Source organism: Rhinopithecus roxellana, chromosome 18 (assembly GCF_007565055.1).
Source record: "Rhinopithecus roxellana isolate Shanxi Qingling chromosome 18, ASM756505v1, whole genome shotgun sequence".
In the NCBI taxonomy this organism is placed as follows: domain Eukaryota; kingdom Metazoa; phylum Chordata; class Mammalia; order Primates; family Cercopithecidae; genus Rhinopithecus; species Rhinopithecus roxellana.
Window position 1 is genome coordinate 31,318,854 of NC_044566.1, and position 6,064 is coordinate 31,324,917.

Consider the following 6,064-nt stretch of genomic DNA (forward strand, 5'->3'; position numbering starts at 1 on the left):
CCTCCTCCTCTTGTTTTTCCTTCTAACACTCTTCTGACTATATCCTAGGAGTGAGATTCTTCAATATGGTCAGTATTGATGGCCTATAGTTTACATGCTTTTGTTTTCAAATAAGCAAGCAGTTCATCCCTGCCTCAGGAAGTATAAAGACAGAGAAATGTCAATGGGCCAAGTTAAAGAAGTATAAAGCCCAGTTTAGGCGCTATTAAAGTGTTTGGAAAATCTGCATTAAAATTTTGACATCAAAGTGATATGCCTCTCTCAATCAATAAACAATTGTTGAGTGTCTGCTCTGTGTTTATTTGTGATGGGAGCAGTCAGGAAATTCAAAAGAGCACTCAGGGAAGTAGAAAGGCAGAGTAGATAGAACAAAGGCCTTAGAGTCAGAAGAATGGATGTGGTATCAGATTTTCCACGTATTGGGTCAATTTCCTTTGGGCCTGTATCTTATTTGTATAGCTCTAACAGCCTTACCAGCTTCACAAGGCTGTTGTCAGAACTGGGGAAGAAAAGTGTATTAAAACAAATTCCCCACCACCAAAACTCATTAAGCATTTTGCTGGCTCTTTCAATAAATATTTTTGAAGGCCTATACTAGACATAAAAAAACTTACTAGACAAAATCCAAATGCTCATGGTAGACTCCTGTTTATTCTTCAAGGTTCAAATCAACTACAGCCTCTTCTGTTATGTCATTCCCTAAAATAAATCCCTTCCTTAATTAATCTTGAATGCCCTTACTTCATTGCGTTACTTTATATATTTGGTTAAATGTCCATATTCAACCCTAAACTATGAGTTCCTCAAAGACAGAGACTGTACCTTATTCACCTTTCTGCTGTCATGATGCCCAGCATAGCACCTGGTCCAGAAAGTATGCTTTCTTTGGAATCTTAGACTGGATGTATGAAAAAGATGAATGGGTATGGGACAGCCTGGGCTCTGAGAGGGAAATCAGCATGAATGCAGGAAGAAGGTCTTGACTGAAACAGAAGGTAGGTTTTGATTTGCCGGAGGAAGTAAAAGGAAGACAGTAAGTCCCATGATGAGAACCTGGTGACTATGTTGAGGAATTTGGACTTAAATTTATAAGGTGTCAGAGTCTGTTAGCAATCCTTTGGCAAAAATATGGTATGATCAAACTATTATCCAGACAAGAAAGCAAAGCTCTTATAACTGGAGAATTCTGCCCGTAATCAATGTCTTGCTATACGTTGAATAGAAAAATTTCCTGGAGCCAAAGATGGTCTTGCAATCCTGGGAGGTGCCCTTCTGCTCATGTCCAACAGGAAGTCATCAGAACATGACAGTATATCTATCAGACACAAAGGGTGGTTAATGAAAATCTATTATAAACACAAAGTGTTGTTGAACAATGCTTGTATCAGAAGGGTTCAAAATGGGCTTATTTAAAAATGTAGACCTGAATTTTTTCAATAACATTTTTTGTGTGTTTTTACTTGCAGCAAGAAAATTCTCTCAGGCAAAAAACAATATATGCAATTTTAGTTTGATTCACCTTTAATGTCATTTATTCTTCAGAGATAAATATATAGAGAAGAAAAACATGACCTAACAATGTTAATCCAAATGATAAAAGGTATATTCTGTTACCAAAATTCTATTGAATATTTACTATTGCAATACTAAAACATTCTCCGAAACTTAAAGATCAAAGAAGTTTCTGAAACTAACCAGCATTTCAAGGAGTAATTTAAATAACAAGATAATCTAATCTATCAGATATTTTGTCATAGACCCAACCTTTACAAAGTTGAGTAGAAATTTTCACCTTCCTTGCTTTGAAGAATCTAAGTCCTTCAAAATTATATCAGATGTTTTTAGTTTTATTGTGTAAGCTTTCCCAGAAAGCTTCAAGTCAAATATTTTTAAGGAAATCCTTTAAAATGTAAAAGGGACACTAGAGATAAAATCACCAATAAATTCTTTATGACATGAGCAAGTCTTTATGTCACATGTGTTATGGGATCAACATTTCTTGTGTCAGATTTTCATAAAGTAGGATGTCAATGTTCACCTGACTAGGCTTTTTTTTTCTTAGTATTATAAATAAGGTTGCAAGATGCTGTTCTCAAGTACCATATGTCTTCCTTTCCATTGTTAAGAACCATTTCTAAAGATCTAACACAACACCAGATGAGCCACACTGACTAGATTTGGGGGTAATTGGATTTTCTTTTCTCTTCACAAAAATTATGCATGCCTGGAAAGAACAGCAAGAATAAACTGCAACCAATGCCTACTAATTACCATCAGTTAGTGCCTGGCTTTTGAAATCTGATTTAAGAAAAAAAAAAAAAATTAAAAAAATTTAAAAAACACCCAAAACAAAACCAAAAAAAAAAAAAAAAAAAAACCACAGGCTTGGCTGATAGAAAACTGTATAATGTTTAAGCAATGATGGGGGAAGCCCAATCTTAGGCAGGCTAGACTTTGGACTGAACCCAACTGATGTTTCTCATCCTTGTTTATTTTGTTACTTGACATGATTCAACTCATTAAGGATTTCAAAGGTCCAAGGGAAAGTACTTCTACTTTGCCAAGGCATCCTTAGTTGGAATTCCATTATCTACCATGATCCGAGACAAGGATTTCCTCCTACTCAGTTCTGAGTAATTATGTGTAAGCAAACCCTTGGTGTTCTTGCAGAGTGACTGTACTGAGTTGATGGTTCAACATGAATCATTCATGTGGCAGGCATCTTCAATGGAGAGGGTAAGGAGGGCTAACACTGATTTGCAGTGTTTATATGAAGTATGACTTTCTCCTTCATTTCATTTGATTCATCAGAGTTGATGTTTGTCCCTGTAAACCATTCCCTCTCCTAAAATGATTACAGGAAAAGAAGAGAGAACAAGCACATTTGATCAGTCCGTCCTGCTCTACCAAGTTTAACTTAGGCTGTGTCTTAAGAAATATTGTTTCCTCCTTGAAGAAATTGAGAATGAGTCGCTCCACCACCACCCTGGCCTGCCTGCCTTAACCCAGCCTTTTTCCTCTCTTCACTTCTCTCTAGATCAGTGAAACAAAATAAGTGTAAACTAGGAAATGAGAATTTTTTTTTAATGACGCATTTTATACTTCACATTTTTAAAGCTTCCCTCTTTTGGAGATGGAGGCGGGAGAAGCAATAAATTCCTCTGAGACTATGATAAAAATGCATCATCCCAGAATAATTCAACGAGGCACATATTTACAACTGGCATATACCTTTAGGGAGGTTAAAATCTAAGGTGGATCTCCCTCACACCTACTCCCTCCCTCCCATGCCCAAGGACATCACGTTAAACTTCTAATCTGAAAGTCTCAGATTTGAGGGCAATAGGACCTGAAGCCATTCTTTTCCTTACTTCTTTTGATAACATACCTGACAAGGCATGCTACAAGTTTCAAGAGACAACAGCTCAAAAGACAGCCTGGTACTGTTCAGGACTATGAACCATAATGATTCTTCTCTGTCTTTAAAAGCTTTGTTAAGAGGTTCAAAGAAAAAACAACACCACATTTGAGAGACTACCTTGGCAAATTACTTGGTCTTTCTCATTCTTTTTTAACAGTTTCATTGGGATATAACTCATATACGATACCATTTACCTAAAATGTACAATAACACAATTCACTGCTATTCACAGAGTTATGCAACCATCACCACAATCAATTTTAGAGAATTTTCATCACCCCAAAAAGAAACCCAGTCCCATTAGTAATCCATTCCTTATACCCACCCTCCTCCAGCTCTAGGCAACCACTAGTCTACTTCTTGTCTGTATGGATTTGCCTCCTCCAAATGACAGCACACCTGGAATCTGCTCATTGTGTTAACTCTTCTGTAAAACTGTTTCCCCAAATGCAGTTACCATAAAACTACTCGCTTGAGTAAAACAATTGGGTGTGAGTGAAGCATTGTATTAGGCATACAGAAGTTGCAAAGGTGAGCTTTCTATATAGTTATGAGAATTATTCTAAAAAGAAGCAGTAACTACCACAAAAGCCATACACAATGATATGACATTTCAAAGTATCCCACCCAGTCTTGCTCTTTATAGCTGGCTGACTTCATCCCCAACTCTAAAAGCCAGGGCTCACTAGGAATTATCCCAGGCATCATTTCTCATTTATGATCAACATTCCATTCACTGGAATCCCAAATAATTTCTGACTTCCGCATGATCCCTGGAGCTTTTTAGTATGTTTATAGTCTCACAATATTGTTTCAGATCTTGTAGCAGAGATGGATAGTTGCCTCTCCAAATATATGTTCTCCTCATCTACCTTAGTAAGAGAATCCCAATTTTTAACTAAGCACATAGCTACCTTATAGCTTCCCTTGCAACTGTATGTAACTCTATGACTAAGTTCTGCCCAATTATATGAGGGCAGAAATGTTGTATACAACTTCAGAGACATGGTCCTAAGGGGTAGAGGCATGCCTTTTTTTCATCTTCTTCCTCCTTCCTTCTGGCTTAATTCAGACAGTGCCAAACAGCCATCTTCAATCATCTATTGAAAGTCACACATTGATAGAGACAAACAGTCATCTTCAACCATCTAATGGAAGTCACACATTGAGTTTGACTGAGCAAAACATAGATTGAGTGTAGGTTTCTAGAAGTACCTTAAGTGTCTAGACTATCTGCCTCTAGACTTTTTACAAGAAGGAGAAATCAACTTAGACGGGGTAGCCATGAGGTTGCAAATTCGTGAAGAATCAGCAGCATGTTTGGCAGCTGAGTATTGGAGCAAGGAGCCTGCTACGAGGTTTTGAGAACAGAGTGCCGTTTTAGAGCTGGCGGCAGCATCTTAGCCCAAGAGAAGGTTATATTCCCAGAGGATGTCAATCCCAAGGACCAGTAGCTGCCGTCAGTTTGGATTATGAAAACTTTAACCGGCATCAACATTGGGTGTAGAAACATGCTTGCTTTGTGTATCAGAGGACATGCTCAGCAGATCCAAGAGATATATTTGGCAACTTTTTCTAGAAAAGGCACATTGGGTATCATTCATTACATTCTTGAGTTTTTTTGGGTTTTTTTTTTTTTTTTTTGAGACAGTCTTGCTGTGTTGCCCAGGCTGGAATGTGGTGGCACAATCACAGCTCATTGCAGCCTCAATCACCCAGGCCTAAGCAATCCTCCTGCCTTGTAGCTGGGACTACAGCTCACAGCACACCTGGCTAAAATTTTTTGTTGTTGTTGAGATGGATTCACTGTTGCCCAGGCTGGTCTCAAGCTCCTGGGCTCAGATGGTCCTCCTGCCTCAGCTTCCAAAGGCACAGGCCATGTTGTAGCTTTGTCCCTTGCCATCCTGCCCAACAGGAGGTGCTGTACCTTTTAATGAATTGACTTTAATAAATTGGTTATGTTGGTGGGCAAGTTCTTTAAGCTGGAAATTGTAAATTCTTCCTGAAATGTTTTTTCATGCAGTTACCATGAACTAATACTACAATAAAGGATGGTCTTGGGTATCGATTCTTAAAAAAAAAAAAAAAAAAAGAAGGAGAAATCAACTTTTAAGGTACTGTTATTTGGGGGCTTTCTGTTAGTCACAGAGGAACCTAATTCTAGCTGAGAATCCTATACCGTTTCTCAGGCCCTGACCCTTTTGTGCCTTCCACTATTGTCATATTCACCTTGTAGAATTTTCTCTACAGAGTAATTGTACTATCCAGCTACCAGTATGCTAAAACCCTGGAAAGGTCTCTGAGTCATGTACCCTCAACATTTTTTATCTCATATTCTTAAAAAAAGAAATCCTTGGACACTAAGAAAGGAAAATTAGATTAACTAATGAGAGCCAATAAACTCTTCATGGAAAAAAAATACTTTCAAGATAGTGGATGAAAAGTAACTAATAAAGCTGGAAGCAGAGATCTTTCCAAACATAGGGAGCAAAGTGCTTGGAGACTATAAGCCCTCAAATGTGTTTGGGAAAAAACAATCATCTAATTTCTCTATGTAATTTCCCTATTTGGTAAATAGAAATTTGGCTGGATACATTGATTGAGCCCCTATTCTTGAGAGCCTTTATGAGGCTTGTACCTCTC

The 6,064-nt window shown here is 37.8% G+C and overlaps 1 long non-coding RNA gene across 1 annotated transcript; it reads left to right on the plus strand.

Annotated features, from left to right (window-relative positions):
* The first annotated feature begins 4,710 nt into the window (after positions 1 to 4,710).
* Positions 4,711 to 5,513, plus strand: LOC104661260. Its single transcript, XR_747825.2, has 2 exons — positions 4,711 to 4,779; positions 4,837 to 5,513. It is a non-coding gene; the product is annotated as an uncharacterized LOC104661260 (long non-coding RNA).
* Positions 5,514 to 6,064: the final 551 nt, after the last annotated feature.